This window comes from Argiope bruennichi, chromosome 2, assembly GCF_947563725.1.
Source record: "Argiope bruennichi chromosome 2, qqArgBrue1.1, whole genome shotgun sequence".
Classification (NCBI taxonomy): domain Eukaryota; kingdom Metazoa; phylum Arthropoda; class Arachnida; order Araneae; family Araneidae; genus Argiope; species Argiope bruennichi.
The window spans coordinates 22,802,073-22,826,843 of NC_079152.1; the positions used below are offsets into that span (position 1 = coordinate 22,802,073).

Below are 24,771 nucleotides of genomic sequence, written 5' to 3' on the forward strand. Positions count from 1 at the left end.
AATGTGTCTTTGATTTGGAGTTTAGATATATTCATAGTTACGATTTAAATTACCATCTTGTATTCGCTACACACAGAATTTCTTATAATGTATATCACCGAAATGCCTACAGCAAAATAAATAATAGTTCTTCATATTTAATAATAATTACTATTAAATATAAGAAGTTGATTTTTCTTCATTACGTGCGATCAAAGACAAATGACGGGTAACAAGAGGGTATAGATTTCCCGGCACCGCAGTATTGGGAGTTCATACAGACAAAATATGAGTTTCTGATGCCACTTTTTAATACCGTAATATGATGATGTATCCAAAAAAAAAAAATAATAATAATAATGCCACGCTACGGACCAGGATCGCATTTGTTAATCCATTAATAACAATTGGAGTGAAACAATCGCAGTATATTTCGAGATCATTTATTCACGTTTTGCCTCTACCTATCTGAGATATTTTAAAATTTCAGCATTGTCCTTGGTAGTATTAAGTATATCTCGATAGCACATTCTGTTCAGAGTTAAAAATGCTGTTTTTAGTTTGTTTACACCAAATTCTAGAAATCTTTAAAGTTCTAAGAAATTTTAAGTTGAATTTACTCTTGATATTATGATATGACCGATCGCTTCATGAAAGTCATCAATTTTTCATGATGGAATCAGATATTTTTGGGTGTAAATTAAAAGATTTTCCCGTTTCCTAACCGAGCTAAGGACGCCGAAAACCGAGACAAATCAGCAGGCAAAGTGCTGACACAGGGGTGGGGATGGGGACTCTTACACCCAATATTCTTTATCTCTTCGTATCCCAAAATAGTCCTTCCATTCAGGTATTTATTCCTTTTCCAACGGGCTTGACTGAGGTAAATATGTATAACAGAGATTTGGCTTCTATAACATCATATAAGAGTTATAGAGACCTAATATTTAAATGTCTATAACTAAAATATAAAATAAATATTCATTGCACATTTCATTTTTCAAAACAAAAACAACATGCAATTTAAATTTGCTTACATGTATTGGATAAATAAAAGTTGCGTTTTTGTGAAATTTCACGAACATTATTTTACCGTATATTCTCGGCTGATAAAAACCCAGACAGAATTTCTGAAAGATAATCACTAAATAAAATATCTAATGTACCCATTTCGCCATTTTTTAATAAAATATGAAAGCTCCTTATTCCTGATATGCTATCAAGGGTCACTTATCCCTTCCTCTTCCGTTTCTGACAGGTTGGCGTTACTTCTGACTTGTGAAATTAATTGGAGAAATCGTTGCAGTTAATGGGGTTCTGTCAAATTTTAATTTTACAATATCTATCAAAATTGATTGAAAGGGGGGGGGGTAGAGGAGCATTGATGACGTGTCTTGATGGTCATGAGGAATCATATGTAATAATTATTTTCAAAAATCAGTCGTCATTCGAAGAAAGTCAGAATCAGTACAGTGGCTGCAACTGGAAAATTCAGTCGAAATTTTTCCTCATAGAAAATATGCAGTGATGTAATATTTTTCTCTATTTCGTTCGAAAATGGGAAATTATGGGTGACAGATGATCATTGATAATGTATCTAGAGTTCATGGACTCTCATTTGAAATGAAACTTTTTGAAAGTGGTTCAACGGCCGGAATTCTGTCGAAGGATTTCCCCATAGAGAATATACCGTGAATTTGTTTTTTCGATTTTTTCGAAAATAGAGGGTGGTGGAAGATAAGAATCTAGTGATAACATATTGTTACAAATCTGTAATGTTGCTTCTCAGCACGGTTAGTTCAATCACTGGAAAGACCGTTTTACGATCAGCTTTGTAGCTTTCTGATCGGATGCCGGATCAGTGATTCCAGAGCTTGGCGATAAACGTGGCTACCATTTGGTGACAAAATAGGTAATACTGGAATCTTCCAGAATTTTGGCGATAGAACCAATAGGAACCGAGATATTCTTGACTTCAACTCTGTCAACCTTCATTGTCGTGTCTCGAGATCTATAAAAGGTGATGTGATCGAGATGGATGCAGTGGTTTGAGTTCAACTCTGGTTAATAGTTGAACGAGCACTCTCCCTGAGTGCTTCGAGCTGCTTATCATTGTTGTGCTGTTTGCGAGAAGTGCTACTGTGTGTTGCTTGTGTGCTCCTCCAGCTGTGAATTTGAATGCGTATCAACGACTTCGTGTTAATAAAGTCGTCGTTTGTTACCGAGGCCTGTTGACTGTGCTTTTCCATACCCTTACTACAAGCGAACCCGTTAACTTTTTGGTCTTACAAGGGGAGGCCACGGGGTTGAAATCTGAGATCCGGATGAGATTTAGTATAATGATAGTATACATTTAGAATGTTCATTCAGCAAAATATTAATACGCAATAGCCAGTCAATTTCGAGAAAATGGCCCTCACACTTTTGGTAAAACTTATATACTGATAACTTAACTCCCATCCGGATGATCCCAATGGCATGGTTGTCTAAGTAACCGTCTCGTATAAGGATGGTCAAGGTTCGAACCTGGCTGGGATTTTCTTTCTTTTTTAAATAATTCTTATTTATTTAAAAATTTACAAATACTTTTAATTAATATGCTTTTAATTTTTTTTATCCAAAAATAAATTATTATCGAAATGCATAATAAATTTAAAATTTTAAAAGAAAAATTATAAATATAGATGCATTTTTTTTAAAAAAAATTATTTGAATTTAAATAACGATTTACAGATAGTTTTATAAATATGTTACTCATTTTTATGCAAGGAAAAATGCTTATTCTTTTAACACTTAAATTATAATTTAAGTCAAGTTATCAGTATATAAGCTTTACCAAAAGTTTGAGGACCATTTTCCCGAAATTGACTGGCCATTGCGTTTAAATATTTTCATCAATGAACATTCTAAATGTATACCATCATTATACGAAATCTCATCCCGATCTCAGATTTCAACCCCGTGATTTTTCCTTGTTAGTGGAGGAACTTCCGTAACAATATCTAGAAATCATTTCACGCTAAAAAAAATTAGCAATATCGGACAAGTGGTTGGGACTGGATGATTGGCATTACTTATTATTTTAATTAGTATATGGATATGTTTTTTAAAACATTTTTTTCGGTATTTTGCTCAGAAGCTCCCTAATTGCCTCTCCTTACCGTACTTGGATTATTAAGGTACTAGATTTAAAATATTTTTAAAGAATTCAGTCGCTTCGATTTACTTATTGTTTCTACATGAAACCACGTTTGCAAACGCATTCGGACTTAAAAGATGCCTGAATTGCTTGATGATTACGATACTTAATATTTTTTTATCAACATAAAAATATAAAATATGAGAAAGTAAAAATCCAAGAAAGGAATTCAAAAAGTAAATCAAATTCCTTGTCAACTCATCCTCGAGCTTCACGCCGCTTTACAAAGTAACTAATCATCTTCGTATGATTAATGATTCCACTTGAATGCTATTTTTTTCAGCCATCCTACTCCCACGCGCATGTGTCTCGAGTGGGTTTTCATTTCCTTCACTATCGCAAATAAAACGTAGGAAATTTTGGTCACTTTTCCAAGATCGGTTTGAAAAACATCGATAAAAGAAGTGATTGTCTTTCCGTGTTATTTGGAAAATGTTTTCCTCGCAGAACACAGACAACAATAGACAATCTGCTCAAATTTCGCATTCGTCTATCATCGCGCTAATGATTAGTATTATAAATACGATATTTGAAGGCCTTATTTTTTTATTATAGTGGTTTTACATTTTGTAAAGTGGATTCGATTTATGTAGCATGCACATATTATATTTACTTTTGCAGGAAATCGTCGATTCTGAAATAAAAAGCAGTGTTAAAGGAAGCTGAAGAAATTTAATAATTTCTTTTTATATAATAAAGTTGAAGTCGACTGATCGTCGAATAATAATAATGTGGATCATTCTCCCTTCATTTTTAAGTCTTCTCTCATATCAGAATGTCACTAAAAAAACTTCATCAGTTAACAGAGTTGGAAATGCATATTCCACGTATAAAGAAAGAGAATGAATGTTAAAACGGTCCTGTTGCCACCGGAGTCATGTAAAAAAATGACCAGAACCAAATAATATTTAATAAGAAGCAATGGGAGTGATCTCGAAACTTTCGCACTTTCCCCATAATAACAGGTGTTATCGTCTCTCCCTCCTCTTGTTTAAAATAATTGGGTTAAAATAAAATAACATAGATAACTTGAAATTCTAAAAAGATGTATTAAATTTTATGCCGGGTTTACACTCGGCCAGTTATAAGACAGTCACTAGGCTGCGCATGCGTAGAAAAGGACTGATTTATGATTGCCAAAATTAAATAAGATAGATCCAAGCATTCCATGTTTGGCTGCAAATTGCCGCTTTGGCGTCCCTGAATTTTTCTTTTTTTTACTGCGTATCGTATTTAAATGATGGATATTTACACAAAGAAACATGGAAAAAAAATGGTCCACATACTTAAATTTGGAAATCTATAAAAAAAAAAGGGCAAATAAAATGAAAAAAAAAAAACCTTGTATCAGAAAGAACAAAGGGCAAAAAATTTCGGAATTAATCTATGAAAAGTGATGAATTTTTTCTCGTCACCCCCCCCCCGCCGAATTCTACAAATGCATGCGCAATATATATATATACACATCGACATGTTGTTGTCCCATCAATACAGTTACTTGCCATCGACCAAACAGCCTTTTAACGAATCTACGAATGCATTGCCTACTGCCATCTTATAATTGATCGACCCGGCATTATTTATTGCGTTTTCTATTTATCGTGATCACTTACACTCACTAGATAAACTTACAGTGAATGGAATTTGTTCAACATGCGATAAAAATGTACAAATTTGTTTACTTTCTTTTATGCTATCTAATTTATGCGGGAAAATTTATAATAAATTTGATATAAAGACCATACAATATCAAGATAAAACCATACTCCATTTCATTTTTCTTCAGCTCGATGCATTTATTTACATGTCGTTTTGGCCGATAAAAAAAATCCAAGAGATTTTCAACGAATCTTCAAGTTTCAGATTTCCTTGAGTCCGAAGAACGTATTTTTGCTTCCTCGTAAACGAAGTATAGAGAAAGTATTGTAATAGCCAAAAAATTCGAACTCGAGATTTTGACGAATCATCTAGCTTTGGACTTAACCCACGTTAGAAAAAAAAAAAAAAAAACATTTTTCGAAAATGTATGTTTATCTACAACAAATATACTCAAAAATGCTTCGAGCTAGACGGATGAAATTTGGTACATGATCTTTTCTGAAATTTGTAAATTTCTGTCAAACTTAGAGGGAAACCAGTCTGTCTGTTTGGCTGTCCGAATATATCTTAATATCAAATTTTTCTAATTTGGACAAGTCCAAAGCTAGATGTTTCGTCAAAATCTCGAGTTCGAATTTTTTGACTATTACAATACTTTCTCTATACTATGTTACTAGAAAGTAAAAAAGCATGCATTGTTTTCTTTAGATGTCATTATTACGCAATGATAATAAACATAATTATTAAAAAGAGTTTTTCTTGAGTTTGTAGAGCAACGAAAAAACAAAAAGATTTATAAAAAAAAACATATTTAATAGTTCTAATTAATGTGAAGTCAATGCAGGATTATTTTTTTGTAAATAATACTCATTTTTCAGCGGATTTATAGTGAGTGCAATGACTAAATTGAGCCTTTTTATAACATTCGGTTTCTTTGATGAATTTGACCGATATTTTGATTCATGTGACAATTTCATAAAAGGATCCCTAAATTGACTGCCATTCATTATCCAATTTCAGGGCCCAACCAAAAGAGAGTTGTAAACGATACGACCGCACCAAGTTCCGCGTTTCTGACACTCACTGTCTACACCCACGGCATGATTTTGCAAAAGAGATCCAAAAAAAGCTACTCCAATCCGCTCGAAAGCACACGAATAAATCTGAATGATCCGACGTCACGACAGCACAGACGCGAACTGAAATTAAGTCCTAAGGGCCATCACCGGCGACGGTACAATCCCTACCGTAGGATGCATATTCCGTCATCGATAAGGGTAGCTGACACTACACCATTTCTGTACCCATCAAGGCGGCGAGAACCAATCAGTATACCAGAGTTTCTGATATTCATATCTGAGACGGCCATTGGGTGAATTTGCAACAAGGAAGTACCGTCATTTTGTTTTTCTTTTTCATCTGAACATACATACATTTGAGTATTGGTTTATTGGGTACTTCATGCTTATCAATCCAAGGGAAAAATCGGATGCTTTAAATCACATGCTCTTGTGGATATCTAATTAACGCCAACTGCATAATTGTTGTCATAATCCAAAGTGCCATTATTTGTAAAAAAGTTTTGAATTAAAATTTAACGTGCACACGATCCATTCAATGCATTTTTTAAAATGTAGTTAGGATAATATTTGAAGTTACTGAAGATGATATTCTTCAATTGCTGGAAAGACTTAAATGCGATTTTCTTACACAATATTTATAGTATCGCTTTATTAAATGAAATGAAAGACTGCCATTCATTTTTCTTTTCAGTATCACAACATTAGAAATACATGTTACTTACAAATAATTTAATTCGGGTTATATAAAAATTTTGTTACTTCTCAGAAAATATTAGTTTAGGCTTTGCAATTACCATTACATCTGCTGAAAGGTTTTTCACAAGATTGAAAATAATAATAATAATAATAATACTTGAAATATAGCATAAATCATAAACTATTTACCTTTTTATAATTTTTTTTCTATGGAATTCGAATTAGACAAAAATATAAAATTATGATGATTATTATAATTATTCAACGAATTTCCCACAAAATATTACAAATACATGAAATAAAAAATCTAAAAATTTTCATATCAAGCTGTATGTTATAAGTTTGATTTTTTTTTTTCATTTTATTAACTAATATTTATGCGTTTAAAATATTCACTTCACAAAAATAATTCAACTATTTACCATTTTCACGTATTCGAAAAGTTATTATTATAGCAATGCGTGCAATGCCATAAATAGCAAAATACCGCACATTATAATTTTGTAATAAAAAATTTGTTTGAAAGTCCCACAAGTCAACATTGCGTTAGACTCCGTGTTTGTTCCGGACAGCTCTATCTTTCTGCTTATTTAAGCTATTGTGGCATAGACAGACATGAAGGCAGACGGCCATAATTTGTTCAATGGGTTTTCCGGATTCCAGGAGTTTCGAAACATCTACATTTATCAAACTATTAAAGTCGAACGATGGCCTTACTCATTTATATATTTGCTGCTAAAATGGAGGAGGTAAAAAAATACAAAAAAATTCTCAATTTCTAATTCCTTTATCGTTAATTTTAATAGCATCGCTTACAAGAATTTTGTTTTTAATTTCATCGTCTCTCTCTTTATATATTTTTATCGCATTTTAAGTTATTTGTCGATTTTTATCGTCTGTCATTTACTAAGCGTTTATTTTTTCACAACGAAAATTAAATATGCAAAAGCAATATCATTTTTTTATTTCATTTTCTTAGTTTTATTTATTTATTTATTATTATTTTTGTTATTTTGGTTTATATTTTGTTTATTTTCATTACGCCATGGGTAACACCGCCAGGGATTTAAAACAAATCAATTTGGGGAAAGAGGAAGAGTTATGACTATATTCAAGAATATAGTCATAGTTATGGAAAATTTCTGGGGGAATAAAAAGTCAATAAAAAGTACAAATCACTAGGGAAAAACGTTTAGATCTAACCTACGCTAATATATTGCTTGCCAACGAATTCTAAAACCCTCCGCTCTTTTGCGCATGCGTTAGGATGGGTTTAACTCGACAAAATAAGGATGAGAGGAAAGATGAAAGGGGGAGATGCTTATCTTTAACAATAGTGTAAATTCCGGAAATGCGCACATCTTTCTGTGTTTCACCCCTTAGTGCGATAGAATCGCCGAAAAGTGGCAGTCTCAGGATATTGAAACGTACAGTAAGCAAAATGGCTTTATTTTAAATGTAAAATTACGACTAATATTTTCAAACTTCAGTTAACTAATTCCGTAAGAAATAGAAAGGAAACATAGTGTAAATTGTTACTTAAAGCTACCGTGATTTCCAGTTAGATAAGAAATAAAGATGCTGGAAAAAATACAGAATTTTGACACGGATGGCAGTAACAGTTTTGAAAAATCATTAGTATATACACATTTTTTAAGAAAATTTTTTTACCATGATTTAATATTTTTAAATTTTCTTTAACTCTAAAAAAGTAGCAATTCATAATTGTTTGAGAAAAGTAAAGGAAGAAAAATAACAGTACGTATTTTTGTAAACTGGTACTTCTATGAATCGAAATTTCAAGATATAGAATATTTTTCTAGGTACCTACAAGTTCGACAATCATAATTTTTGCGTAATTGTATGCAGAAAAAGATTTATAATGTAATTCGCATTGAAGATATTTTGAGAACAAAAATAAAGTGACCAAAAGTACTGAATTTTTTTTTTTATATGTTTCGCCTATTTTTTAAAAAAAATATCTAGTATTGTCCCTTTTTATACTTTCTCGCATAAGAAACATGTTATGAAAAAATATTGTCAAAAATTCGATCTCGAGGTTTTGACAAATCGCCATATTTCAGAGCCCTATAAGTAGGAAAAATATATGTTTAGAATTATGTCTGTCTGCGTGTCTCTAAATATAAAAATCCAGAAAATTTTTAAACTACATGGATGAAATTTAGTATATAATCTTTATACCAAATTCATAGATTTCTTTTAAATTTCATGCAAAATACGTGAACAAGAAGTTATTTTGTATATCTATTTCAAAGAGCCGGATGGATCCAATTTGGTATGTAGTGTTATCCTTTTACGTGTATATCTGTATCAAATATTGAATGGAATTCGTCAAAGGGTTGACTGTCATCAGTCAATACATTCGTGTGTATAAAAATGCAATAACTCAAAAACTCCCCAGTCCATAGGCGTCCAAAAGGCATATTCGGTTTTCTTCAATAAATTATGAAGCTCACAAAATGATCTTCATAACATAATGTCAAACATTTATATGTGAGATTCTGAAAATAAAAATCTGAGCACTCGTGGTACTCCCAACCTTGTTTGAATTCCAAAACTTTTTATACGAGGCGGGGAATCATAGCATTTGTATTGAGGATTCGAAGAAGAAATTTCTGGGAGACTATTCCTATGATTTTATTTATAATCATTACCTTTTGTATTAAAAATTTTTAATTAGGTATAAAGGAAAACTTCATTTCTTTGAAGAATTCTTATCATCCTTTTCGAAACAGTAGTTGATATAACAGGTATTTTTTGCAATTTATATACCTTCATTCATGATATTTCAATGCAAAGAATACTTTTATATAAAATATTATTATAATCACAAATCTTTTATTATATCTCACCATTTGATTGACAGCTCTTAGTCACTTGTAATTGCGTAAAATTGAAGATATATCAATTCCTTTTAGTTTTCATCTTTTGTAAGCACAGTTTAATTACTTTAAATCATAGGTTCCCAAATTGGTCCAGGTGGACCCCCAGGGGTCCATAGGAGACCACACGGGGGTCCACGTAGACGTGAAAAGAAAACAGGGGTTCACAAGTTGTAAGTGGGGGGTCCACGAAAAATTTTCTGGTTTTCATAATAAAGAACAAAAATTTTGGCTTGGATTTACATATCAACGTAGTTAGGTAGCATCATTCACCAGGTAGGTACTCAGAAATATTCGAGACTCAGTTCAAACACAGAATTAAATAGAACAATAGATAATAGTACAAGTGTACACCACATGTCGAGACTTCCAAAGTGCCGCCCGTGTGCCCGCTCGTCTGGGATGCTTGTTTAGACCTGCAAAGGGATGAAATGCGACTTGCGCTGTGGTACTTTTTTGAAACTGAAAATGTGCTACTTTTTTTTTTCTTCTTAACACCCCCAATTTAGGGTGATATTTTTTAGGAGTTTACAGAATACAGTAGAAATGTAGCAGCAGGGGGTCTACCGAAAATAGTAAAACTTTGATAGTGGTCCACGAGAAAAAAAAGTTTGGGAACCTCTGCTTTAAATCATTAAAAAAATTCCAAAAGATATAAAACAGAAATCTAAAAAAGCAGCTGTAGAACTGATTGGAATCTTATTGTTACTGTTCTTCAAAATCATCTGCATAAATTGGAGAAATTAATTGTAATAAAAACTGAATAAAAATTGCCCAAAAAGGAATCTGGTGTCAATAAAAAGATAAAAATTGTAAAATTTAATAGTATTAAAATATTTCTATCAAAATAATTTGCTCCGAAGTTTCTGCAGAAAAACGGTAGAATTTCAGTTGATTTCTTATTAATTGAATATTTAATTAACTTTTGCACTTTGAAAACTTGATGGCATTCTTTCTCTTGCTTTAAAGAATAAGTGTGCGTAGTTTGATTGAAATAGGCCTAGTCGTTTAGAAAAAGATGGGAAAAATACTTACCAAATACATAACCAGAATGAGTTTTATTTATATTAAAATAGAAGATATATAGTAAATAGTGTATCGTAAAAGTCATCATTATTAATATTTAATAATCCTCTTTCATCATTATAATTCACTTCAATGTTATTTATTTTCTATTTCAGCAAGGTTTTGTTGTAATCAATGCAAATGTTTTAAGAAATAAAACATTTTGGAGAAGCTATATCAGTGCCTGCCATTAACTCTTCATCATAAATGGACCTAAAACATCATTAAATCTTAGAGATAACCCGAGCTGAAATTACGAAGATCTGATCATTTAAAAAAGATAAAAGATAAAATTGGGCTGAAAATCTCCTTGAAATAACATTGAATGTACAGACAAATCTAATATTTTTTTTATCAGATCTCAATTTGTTGGAAGGAAATATGAAAACCAGCAGACGATTTTAGTCAAATTGGGTTGCCACCCAACTGATATTTGGTGTGTTGCTGCGTTCGTATAGAAACGACGAGAAGTTGAAAGGGAAAAGAATCAATTCCAAACACCAAGGTCGTCAACTTCTACTCTCTTTTATGAGTTACTCTTTTCAGTCACGCTTTTTTCCTTTTTCTTCGTGAAAATAGAGGCAAATGAGATTGCTTTTAACTATGACAACACCAAAGAAGTATTGTGGCCGGTTTTAGGAATAAATAAACATGAGGTAATTTTTTTCCAGCCGGATTTCTCGGCGGAACACGCTGTCTTTATGATAATCGTCGAGCATTTCAGAGGGTTGTTAAACGCAGTAACATGCTGTCATCGCTCGTTTGGCAGTGAAATATTATTGCAATGAAATAAATGGACGAAATTCTGCTGAAGATTAAAAGGAAAAATACGAAATGCTTTTAAGGCAAAATCATCATTATAAAAGAAATTCGAGTGATTTTTCATGGCATCTATTATTTTTTCAGAAAAGTTTTTGAAACGCAATCATAATGTTTAACCAGATGAAGAATTAATGTATGTTTTTAGCAATGAAATTTTGGTGAATTTACATAAAAATTTAGGTGAGTAAAGGTTTGATAATTTTGGGGGAAACACCAAGAATGGGTGTTGTTGTTGCTTATACCCCTTGGATTGAACACCAATTCAAACCAAGTCCAAGAAATCTGGGAGAGACTGCGGAGGGAAAAGACCTCTGTGTACCCGAGGGCAGAAGTCTGATTTTAGCTCATATGAAGATGACATTCCACACTCGCTTGCTCAACCCCTTTTTATAGGGGGTCTCTTTCACACACCTCACAGATAGAACACAGGGTAGAGAACAACTATGCCCGAACCAGGACCCGAACCCGGGACCCCCTGATCAAGCAGAAGACGCGCTACCTTTAGACCAGAACATCGACAGAATGGGTGTGATGAGACTACCATTTCGAAGAAAATGAAATGAAAAATTCATTCTTTGAAATTTTTAATTAGCGGACCTGCAAAGTTAAAAAAACCTGAATTATTTTGTATTTTACTAAATTAGTTAAAATTTTCAAGGAAATTTTATTTCAAGAGAATTTAAGATAGCAATTTCATCCGTTTCTTCGGTAGATGATCGGATACATCTTTATTTTCGTTCTCCTATAGTGAAAATAAAAGTATGATACTCGCCATAAAAATTTGATCCGAGATTTTATTACTCCTGTTATAAATAACATCATCAGAATTGGAAGTGGTATCAACACACACACACACACACACACACACACACACACACACACACACACACACACACACACACACACACACACACACACACACACACACACACACACACACACACACACACACACACACACACAAACTCCTAGAGCATTGAAAATATGCTTTCAAAGGCTTTACTTTTCGAAGTAATACACACTTCTAATATTGTTATTCGGGAAAATGGGTTGCTTCACATTGATCCTGTGTTCCTTGCTTCACATTGATCCTGTGTTTCATAATATATCTGGTGCTTTCCTTTCTTTTGTTTAATTCACTGCCTTGCGTCTGTTACCCCATATTCTATTTAAAAAAAATGTCTTGTTTCCGCTTGCCTGATCTTCCTTTAAGTTCATTCCATGATTTTAGAATCATTTTGAATGAAATAATTTGTCTTATCGGTGATGTATTGTGATAGTTATGCCACGCACCACAGCGGTGGTAATTGAATTGTTTTGCTAAATATATATCGAATAATAAAAAAAAATATTTTTGTAATTATTGACGCTTATTAACTTAACATTTCTCCTATAAATAAATATGGATATGTACATAAATGCATAAAGTACATTAATATTCTTTCGAAAAGCATTTTAAACTGGAAATGTTCTTAATTTTTTTTTTAAAATACTTAATCGTCTTTTTAAAACGGAGCATCGTACTCCAGATAATAATCAATGACAACAATATTTTGTTCGAGTAAAGATTTTTAACCCTAATTACAGATAATACAGAATGGATACAAAAGAAAACGGGCACACTTGAAAAAGTATGCTGCATTTCATACAAGGAATGGATTATTTGTTAAAAATTTAATGATTATATGTTACAGGCACTTAAGTAACAGTTTTCAGTGTTAATATTCTAAAATTAGAAATCTACTACTTAATGTACGTGAGAAGAAACGTATCATTATCTCAAAAACTGTTCACATCGCTATTGTTCTTTCTGAGAGATGTTACTTAAGTATCTGGTGCAAAAATTAAATTTCCTGAACATATCAAAAGATAGATCAAGTTTAAGCTCGAGGAAATCGGTTTTTGACGTTGAAATGGGTGATAAGAGCATTCAAACTAGTCAAAAAGTGCTCATTAAAACTCCTATTCTCAAAGAATCCTATCCTTTTCATCTTCGATGGAGCTGGAAAGAAACGTTTGGGTATTGTTGAATTTATGTCCTGAACAGACGCAAATCGATGCATGGTATCATTCCAAATCACATAAGATTTCTTGGTTTAATTTTCAAGTAAGCAAAAAATTCAACAAAGCTAAACTGCACGTAATAAAAGTTATTTAATTTTTTCTGAAATGTGCTTTTATGTGATAAAATTGCTACATTAATTTGTGTTAATTCATATAGTTAATGACTTACTGAGTTTCTAACATCTGCATTTTTAGCTTAAGCTTTGGAAGGAACCATTTAACAAACAAAAAAAGAAAGAAGAAGAGAAAGTGAGACACACGCAAAAAGTGGAAATAAAAATCTCCAAAATAAAAATAAAAACAGCGGGGGTGGTCTTTCCAAACTTTTTAGCAAGCTCTCAAAAAAAGGTGTGCTATCGTTCCTCATAAAATTGTAAATCATGGGTGAGGTTAAGGATGCCCTGCATAGCCTTAATGAACAATAGCTATGAATTATAAATTTTTAGCTTGAATTTGGTATTTTTACTGAATGCCTCATAGGATTCTTGGCGAGGTTTTGGCAATTAATTCATGGCACTTTGTAATAGATTACCGGAAGTTGAATTTCCGTTTTAGATATATTGTTTCCAGCCGATTGAAATCAACATTTGATAGTGAACTACAATTATGGTCACAAAATTATGTACTAAATTTCATTTATTTAAATTTCTGCGTTTTTGAGCAACCTCATTTATATGCTTGTGAAAGATCAGGCCGACAGAAATTCAATCGCTTGACGCATTTAGTCCCAAATTTGATAAATCTACGAAATTTTATCCATATAGCTTTCTTGATTTTGAAGTTGTCTTGCTAACTTACATTCGAACAACCGGACAGACGAATTTTTTTTAAAACAGATTTCGCTCAAAAATTCATAAAAATCTACAAATTTGGTATAAGGACTTATACCAAATTTCATCAGTCTAGCTCAAACCTTTTTGAGTTATCTTTGTCACACACAGGCAGAATTGCAAAAATGTATTTTTCTGATTTGAGGAGGTCTAAAGCTTGGAGACTCATTAAAATCTGAAGTTTTAATCTTTTGACGATTACAATACTTTTTCAATAATTCGTATAGCAGGAAAAAAAATGCAGTAAAAAATCAATTAAAAATGAAAATTTTGATTTGATTTTCTAAAAATCATTTAAAAATTGAAATAGAGAGTCTTTCATTTGGGGTTTTCAAATTGTAGTGTTGCCGTTTTCTCCTTTTAGACTTAAAATTATAGCGTACGAAGAGTACCTCCCTTTGTCATCTGTTGAAAAGTTCTTCTATGTACTAGTCTTTTAAGGGACACATTCGTATGGATTTTTAGAACATAATACCATGCTCGTATAAAGTGAAGGCCTTTGCTTGCATTAAGCGAAACTTTTTGTAATAGCAAACCAATGTCGTGTACTAAGGACACGATCACAGTCATTATGACAGCATGCACAAATACAGTAAGAAAGGAAAGGTAAAGCATACATGAAAATTCAGACGGGTGATGAAACGCATAGTGGTCGGACATAAAAAAAACAACAACCACAAATTACAAATAACATGCAAAGCGGAGAAATAAACAGCGTCTTCATTCTATGAATATTTTATAGCATGGTGGTAATATCTAATGTAATCTCGGATTGCTTTAGGGCAACACAATATTTCAAAAATCACTATAGTTCGACCACGTAGCAGAGGAGACAAGTTAAATATTGCTTAATTAAAGCCTTTTACTAATCACATCCATTCTATTTTACATTACCGGGTATGTTATTCTAGGATAATATCAAGAAATTCTTTTAATTCTTAACTACCTTTTATAGGCTACGAGACATGGAAGTAACTTCGAGATAGTATATGATATGATATCATGGTGAAATCTTTCGCGTTAGAAAATTAAAAATAAATCACTATTAAAGCATTGTGGGGAATCAATGCTTTTGTCTATTTCTTAGAAAAAAATAACCATGATGTAGGATGTCCAGTCGTCTACATCCGTTAACTTGAAAATCATTGAGTATTTTTAAGAGTTTTTGGAAACAAATTTCAATTTGAAATTTTTTCCCAATCTCTCATTTGAAATCAGAGGTTGTTTTCAATGGAGGATTTCAGACTAGGGAGTTGCTTAGGAGCCCTAGACTGAGAGAAGATAAAAGAGGGCAATTAATTTTTTTTTCAAGTTGCCAAATAAGTACACGAGCAATACAAATTCTATGAATATTAAAATACTAGGATAATATTCACGTTTTCTAAAGCAGACTTACTTGGTTTCTATATATTGATTTAGCTATTAGAATATTTATAATTACTGAATCTCTGCTTCAATAACACTGGGTATAAATGTAGATGCCAGGAAATCAGGAGTCATAATAGCTACCAAATAAATAGCTACACATGCATTTTCGTAAAAATAATAAAATAAGAGATTAATCTAAAATAAAGCATTAACATATTAGAAATGTAAAATCAATGCGATCCATTTATTAAAAAGGGGCACTATGAATTGCCTAGGGATGCAATATACCTAAATTCTTCCCTGCTCGTTATACAAAAGGAATGGCTTCACGAACCTTTAAATGATATACATCACGTCTATGCGTATATCTTAGTCATATGCAGCATGTACTATTTAATTTAAAAGCTAATCAAATCCCTGGATGGATAAAGATTTTATTCCAATTCACGGTGACTTCACCCATATATTGGATAACCATGAAAAATAATCTCTGCTAATAATAAAGATGGATGCTTATGTAAGTGTGCTGGTATTCTACATGTCAAATCATATCTTAAATTTCTTTTATCTAAGACGTTGAACTTTCGAATTATAACCTTTACATTTATGAAATAGTACAGACAGACAGACGATCAGTTCGTCTAAGAGTTTGATTCATCATTTGTTACGGATATACATCTTAAATGATAAAAATGAGTACAAGATTTTATCCATGTTTATCTTTACTTTATATAGTTACTGAGTTCGCTTGCATTCTTAGAGACAGATAGACAAACTTTCAATTATTAAATTTTGTTCAAAATTTGATAGAAATCTTCAAACGTGGCGCAACGTTCACATTTCGATTTCACCTGTCTAGCACAAAGTGATTTTTCGTTCACGTGTTCATAGACATAACTCAAAAATGTGTTTCGGGCACTCAAGATGGTCTGTTGTTGTTGTTGTTTCTAATGGCACTTGCCACGTACAAGCCCGCTATTACGAAGACAGTGATTTTAAGCCGGTGGAGAAGTGTCTCTTGTTTTTATAGTAGCGCCAACTAGGGCCAAGATACGACTTTGCTATTCACGCATAACTCATTCGCTTGCACAACCTCTTTTTACAGGAGGGCAGATTCACACATCTCACATATAGAACAACGGAAGAACAAACATGCCAGAACCAGGACTCGAACCCAGGAAGACCAAATCACGGGGAAGACGCGCTACCCCTATGCCGGCCAGGATGGTCTGAAATGTAGAGTTTCGTCAGAATTTCAAGATTTAATTTTTTGAATAATTGATTGCTGTGAATATTCCCGGCGCAAGATCCTTTTGTAAAATAGTCTGCACTAAAATCAGGTTTAATAACAGAAGTAAGTTAGAGTTCCAAAAAATTCATTTTAAAAATTAAAGAAAAAAAGTAAAATTTAGAATTCTAAATTCAGATTTCGTTAAAAAAAAATCAAGGCTTTTCAAGAGCAGGAATCTCTCTCTAAAGATAAAAAAAACAAGCTAAAATAAAAGGAATTAAAAATTTAATATGCCCTCTTATAAAAAGAGGGTGTATTAAATTTTTAATTCTTTTTAAAAGTTTTAATTTCTTTTTAAAATTCCATTTAAATTTTTAATTCCTTTTAAAATTTCCTTTAAAATTTTTAATTTCTTTTTAAAATTTTTAATTCCTTTTAAAATTTCCTTTAAAATTTTTAAATCCGTTTGAAATTTCTTTAAAATTTTTAATTCCTTTTAAATTTTTATTCCTTATGAAACGAGTGCCATCAATAAAAGTGGGACGAATTGTGAGAGTGATATTGACACACAGTGGCGAACCACAAGTAGGTGGAGACTCTCCAAACAGCAAGTTTCTGAGTGTAAGACGAGATTCTAATTTTTCGACGATTACATTACTTTCTCATTGTATAAAAAGAGAAGTTGAAAATTAATTTACTATGTTTTTTAGACTAAGAAAGGAAAACCTAAATTTACACCCACGTGTTTAAACTTCACAATATCTCCTAATAATAAGAATAGAATAGCTCTCAAAATTTTCCTCAGAGTACAAAATTAATTATGCTGCATAGTTATTGACTGATTCAATTCTGCTGAGCCCGGGAGAGGAAATTCTCAATTTTTTTAAAATATCTATTAAAAGATCCGCCCGGGGTGAATTGGAAAGGGCCCTGTGACGTGGTTCCGGATTCAAAAGAATGCGTTTCCTGTCAACAGGACAACGGATGGAGTTATCGAAGTAGAACGCCTGGCTACACGGGATCGGGCCGATAGGAAATAATTATGACCGTTACTCCAATGCAGATTCTACGAATATTTTTTGAAGCTTCTGGGCAGTGTATGCAACACGAGATAAGAATTGCTCTCCAAGCATTCTAGAGCGACCTATACAATTCTTATCAGTATTGGGTAAAAATACTACTTTGTTCCAGTGAACTGGATAGATATATTATTTACTACATTTGTTTGAATTTATGGCACTTGATTTTGATGTTGGTGTTAATTTATACCATTCGAATAATTGGTTGAATGTCCGGTTCTCAAACTGGTTTGAAACATGTACAGAGATGCATTTAAAAAAAAATCTCCAAAAGAGAGTTGGAGTGTTTCCAAAATTTTTTTTTGCTTACTCTGTAATAAAGATGAATTCGTGTTTCAGACGCAATTTTTCTCTATTGGACTATTTTTACTAACATTTCACACAGGACTACAATTGCAGTCAAAAAATCGCATACCAAATTTGAGTTTTTGCACTTTTGAACTATTCCGTTTACGCGTTTCTGAAAGTACAGACCAGCAGATAGTTAATCCCTAGTTGGATTTGGCATAATTTAATAGCTGTCTACACTATAGATGTTAAATCTGTGTACCAAATTTCATCCATCTGGCTCTGTTTTGTAGTTATCGTGTTAACTTATATCCGAACAGCCAGAACGTCCTCAGACAAGAGTTTTCTTAAAAGTTGATGCAAAGACTATACACCACATTTCATCTGCTTAGCACAAAGCGTTTGAGTCCCAAGTAGACAGAGAAACAGATAGATAGATATTTTCCAAAAAATGTGTTTTCGAACTCAGGGAGAAGATTCGATGAAATCTCGAGTTCTAATTTTTTTTGACGATTTCAATGCTTTCCTTATACAGGAAAAAAAATCGGGAATATTATACTTTCCTTCTTTTGTAATACAACATAAAGACCGTAAACTATACTATATATAAAACACACCCGTATAACGTGTAATAAAAAATGATTTGACTGATGGCTGTATAAAACACGCTGTCCCATAAGAGCTGCAATAGATTTTCGGCAATCCGATATTCATAGAGATTATTGACGTCAGGTAATAAGAAAAGAAACAACTGGAGTACATTCCTCGAAACATTCTTGCATATTACCTAATAAAGGCACTATCACTCCTACCTTCCAAATTAAAATTGAAGACCTTGGAGAAGGCCACGGATACTTAGATTTTAATTCTCAGTTTCGCGCATGAGCGTTTATTATAATACAGTAAAGAAACCGAAAATGCATTTTGGATATCAATTTCTCAACCGACTTAAACCATATTTTAACACCAATAATTTATTAAAAAGACACAATAAGAATATATCGAATTTCATCTCTAAAACTTTATGGGTTTGAGTTATTGTGTTCAAGTCTTCAATCAAAATTTGGTTTTGGATTCATACATTAGATGCTAAAATTGTACACCTAATTTTATCCATCTAACTTTTAAAGTTTTTTCCTTATATAGAGAAAGGAGACAGGTTTCCTGATGATGGTTGTCGTTAAAATTTTGACATAGATCTATGAATTTGTTGAAAAACCCACACACCAATTCTTATCTGTTTATCTTTGAGTTGTTTTGAATTATCGTGAAACCAAGTGGTAATCTGACAAACAGACATGATTTATAGAAATGCGATTTTCGACATCATGAAGTCTTATTGGAACGTTGAGATTCGTCCCACTCTAAAGGTCAAAGTTTTTGGAAAATTTTAATATTTTCTTTTTGAATATTTCATATACGAGAAAATAAAAAGAAGTTGCGCTTTTCAAATAAGATAATTTGCATCAAAGGATAATCTTTCCATTGTGTACCAATCGATATACCAAGCATTAATATCGGGCACAGTTGAAAATGGGATCATGGATCTAGCAGCAATATATGCCGCATGGTAGAACTCTTTGAGATTTTTTCCCCCTGCAGATGGCCGTGCATTTTAGAAAAAAAAAATCTGGCATAAAACAATGCCATTATACATAACAGAAACGATATATAAGTAAAACCGTGCCATAGATTCCTTAAAACAACAACAGTAATCTACTTTATATCCGTCTGATTTTGAATGGCATCGGCATTTATAGTCGAATACTTGTAGGTCTGGATATATGTCATGAATTCAATTTTCCAAAGCACAGCAATTTTTACGCAAATGATTAAATGTGATTGCATTGAATTTGTGGCTAAATTTAAATAAAATTAATCACTGCACTAATTTATAAACACTCAGCACCATATGCATTCTTGATTCAACAACAAATGTATGTTTCACTAGCACCATCTACCAGAAATTATTGGATCACTAGAAACCGAAGCTAAATGAATGAACCTATTGTGCAAAACTTTGTGCATTTATTTTGTTGCCTCTGTTTCATACAAAAATGCATATCCACTAATGGTTTGTCACCTCATTTTTCTTGATCTACATATCTCCAAGAGATAATTCAAAGTTCTGTCATGAGAAAAAGTACTCTTAGACTAAGAACCGGATTCTCAAATAGGTAGAATTGGCAACTTTGGAAGGTCCATTGAAATTGAATTTGTGGTACAAGGACATTTCTTGATGATTACTGAATCCTATTAAAAACTGTTTCTTATTCACCTGTTTTTTCTTTTCATTCAATCTGAATAAATATTGTTACATCATTCCTTTCCTCATACTGTAAAATCGTCTGAATCAGGCGTTATCATGGTCATATTTTATCTGAACGGGAAAACTTTAATTCTTCCGCATTTCCTTCAAATTCTGCTGTTTAAACCACTTTTCTTAAATGACAAACGAATTGAAAATAAATTAGAATTAATAAACAATAAACAAGTTACCTGTATTACCAATATTTATCTGTTTGAAAGATAAGCTTCTTAACACAAAGCACTTCTTTTACAATTATTTATACCAAGAGAATGCAAATTTATGTTTCTCTTACTTTTTTATGGATGGAATGGAACTGACATGCATGAAGTTTAAGTCTTAATAACATCTTCCTATTAATATGCATGATTATACTAAAGTTTCTATTTACATTCTATATCTTACCTTCAATCAATCTATTAATGTGGGACATTCTAAATGGAAAAATATAGTTTGTTACGCCTTTTTCTTAAGTGAAGATTGAGGGATAAAATTCTGTATTAAATTATTTCATACAAAAATGTAAAACAATGCTTTACAATATTTATTTGACTGCCTTTCTTGATGCACTGATGATCTTGATACCAGCCATATCAGAAACCAGTCAATATTAAATATCAACTTTAAAATAAATCCTAAACAAAACAATTTGAAATATTCTTGCTATTTTAGCCATATTAAGTGGAAAATATATTATAACAAAACCTTAACACCATTGCTTTAAAATGTTCTTACTGCTTCTGTTGCATTAAAAATCGAAAAATATTCCAATCATTGTGAAAAGTGTCTGTAATAATTTAAAATGATTATTTCTATCTCTACTACTATTACTACTACTATTAAAGATGATTGCCGGCGTCCTTGCATAGGGGTAGCGCATCTTCACCGTGATCTGGGTGTCCTGGGTTCGAATCCCGGTTCGGGCATGGTTGTTCTTCATCTGTGTTCTATCTGTGAGGTGTGTGAATGGGCCCCCCTGTAAAAAGGGGTTGTGCAAACGACTGTGTGAGTTTCATCTTCATATGAGCTAGAAGTCAGACTTCTGCCCTCGGGTGTTCAGGGGTCTTTACCCTCAGAAGCCACTGCACCCCCTTTCCGTGGTAACGCGGACACGACATCAGCACCATTAAAGAGGATTGTATATGTACTTTTCCCTCTGTGTTTGAGTTAGCTACCAAGTTGAGTACCAAGCAATGGTAGTGAATTCTTAACATTGTCCATTTCTACACTCTGCTGTTCTTTTCTGTGATATAATTGGTTACATAAAGACAAACAATTAGTGAAAATGCATAGAACAATAGAAGCGCTGTAAAACTTCCAAAATAATATGAGTTATATGTCTACCAAAATCTGAAAATTAAAAACATTTTATTTAAAAAATTATGAAGACCAAGTAACAGAAAGTATCTATTTAAAATTTTTAATAATTGCTTATTCCGGGTAACATAATTGTCACCAACTCGGCCAGTAAGAATTATTAAACAACCTAGTTAAAGAAAAAAAGAAGATGGAATGAACTATTATAAACTTTATTAGAGTTGCCAGATCTCCAAAATTACTGAAAATGTGACAATTTTATGGACAATAATATCCATAAAATTTGAAACAAAAAATAAAATAAATCTATTAAGTAAACGGTTGTAAGGAGACGGTGCACTCTGTTAGGCCTTTTTGTGAATTAATCTCTTAGAGTTATGGAACCTTTTATGCATATATATTAAAACATAAATAAATCAATATATTTAAAACAATCCCTTAAAATAAAATAATGTTACTTTAAAAATTATATATAATTTTTCCAAAAATTTCAAAACTTTTCAAGCGATAAAAATTTTTTATACATTTTTTCATTGTTATCACATAAAAATTTGTTTGAACCAAAATTGGAAATGATTTTGTAATAACAACAAAAACTTAATTTTTTTAGATATATTTTTATACACACCCACTAAATTTAGATAATATTTCTGTGTTTTTCAGAACTTGAAACTTAGAATGCATACTCAGTTTATATATATATATATATATATATATATATATATATATATATATATATATATATATATATATATATATATATATATATATATATATATATATATATATATATATATATATATATATATATATATATATATATATATAATTGAAATCTTTATTTTTAGTTTTTTAGAATTTCCTCACAACTGAAGACACTTGGAACAATTTAAAAATAATTAATCTAACTAGAACATTGTTTTGGGAAAAAGTAATTAAGAATAAATTATTCTTTCTAAGTCTTTTAAATATTCATTTCATTGAAAATCAAATTTGAAATGCAATCATAATTGAATAAAAGCATATATTTTAGTAAAGAAACAATAAAAATATTTCATATTTCCTTCATTTTTAAGAAAATTTTTCAAATTCAAACGTCTCAAGCTTTTTTTTTTTTTTTTTTTAAATTTCCTCCTCAATATCAGGGTAATTTTTTTTATGATTTAATCATAAGATGCATTTATGAAATAACATATCCCCAAAATGTACAATTCAACCAACAAATCAATTCATTTCATATTATTTATTATTTTAATTACCATGATTCAGGTTCAGTGATTTATTGCTTGATTTTATTTTTCACAATTAAAAGCTGTTGCCAAAAATACTTTTTTCGAGGGCTAATTTCCGATTTCCTTGAACTTGGTCCATTAGATTTCAGTTCAAGACTGAACCATTTCTTTGTAAGAATGCTTTTAAAACTCAGGGGAACACAAGGGCCATCGGAACTAAAGGTCGGTGATGGATGGAAGCATTGTTCTAAGAATTCTTGGTTCAAGTCTGGTGATGAACGCGTTCAGGCAGAGTGCCAACTATTTTGCATGCTAATTTTCCTGCTACCTTTTTTTTTCTGAAATCCTTTGTTTATTTACAAAATGGCGCTGAGCTGTTCATTCATTTGGGAAGAAGTGGGCGATGATTCATCGCACACATGTACGTCAATACAGCGTTTAAAGAGGAATAGAGCTTTACATAAAAAAAGCTTCATTGGTGGACTTTATTTACTTTACGCTCGTAAATAGCTAATTAATGCCGACTACATAATCTAAAGTAACGTAATTTCTTCGAAAAAAAAATGGAATTTTTTTATGAACGTAAAACATAGCATTTGTGTAAAAAAAATTATAATTCAGCCGATATTTACAAATTAAATGAAAACGACTTTTCATGTTGCAGAATACGACTTCCAAGACAATATCGATTGTATCTATCGATTTAATGAAATCAAACTTTGTTATCGAGTTTTGCTTTCCAGAATTGCTGTTTTATCATTGAAGTTTTGCAAATTATATTGGCCTCGTCAATTACCATCTGCAGGAAAGTTTGAATTCATCATTGAAAATAATAATAATAATAAAAAAATACTTGAAATCTAATACTAGTCATATAAAGGATTTAGACACTTTATCTTTAGCATCCGAATTTAGAAACAAAAAAAAAGTATCATGATGATATTGTCAAAACATTTGTTCTAAAGCAGTAAGAGAATGAAACAAAAATTACATATTGTAATGTTATTCTAGCAATTCGCATATTAAGTCATGTTTTATGACCGTATGAAGAAATTACATATGTACTTTGCTTTTAATAATAAAAACCTTTAATACTAAGTTTATGGAAAATAATTATTTATCGTTTTCAGGTATTTGCCAATTCCTATTACATCAATATGTACTATATAATAAATAGCAAAATGTCATAAATAATAATTTTGTTGTAAGAAATTTGTTTCAAGGCTGCAAATCTATATCGATATTAGGCTCCGCTTTTGTTCTGGCCGGTCTGTTAATCATCCTTGTCATCTGATCACGGCTGTAAATTTGGATGCTCTTGCTTAAAGTTAATTGTTAATGGCTTTAATATAGAAAGTAAAATGCAAAGAATTTTAATATATTACTCGTTTACACTCGTTACATTATATTACACTGTTTTACTTTGGGCACGATTCCTTCCTATTCATTTTAATATTCAAAAAATTTCCAATTAAATAACATCAATATAACTCCTGTATAACGTTGGTAATATGTCAGTGTTTTATGAATTTGCTTTACTGAGAATGAAACGATGAAATGAAACGATATTTATTTCATGTTTTCCAGTTACATAAATGATCACATTTTAATGGTGTATCACGCACGTTTTGTGCAAGAAATCACGCTCTTATGAAGATTATCATACAAATGATTTTAGAGAGTTAACCCTTTAAAGGGCCATTTTTTTC

General features: G+C 31.6%; 1 protein-coding gene across 2 annotated transcripts in view; it reads right to left on the reverse strand.

The window, feature by feature from the left end:
• Window positions 1-24,771, reverse strand: part of LOC129959525 (sialic acid-binding Ig-like lectin 14) — a 426,367-nt gene that overhangs the window by 1,021 nt on the left and 400,575 nt on the right. The window lies entirely within an intron of this gene.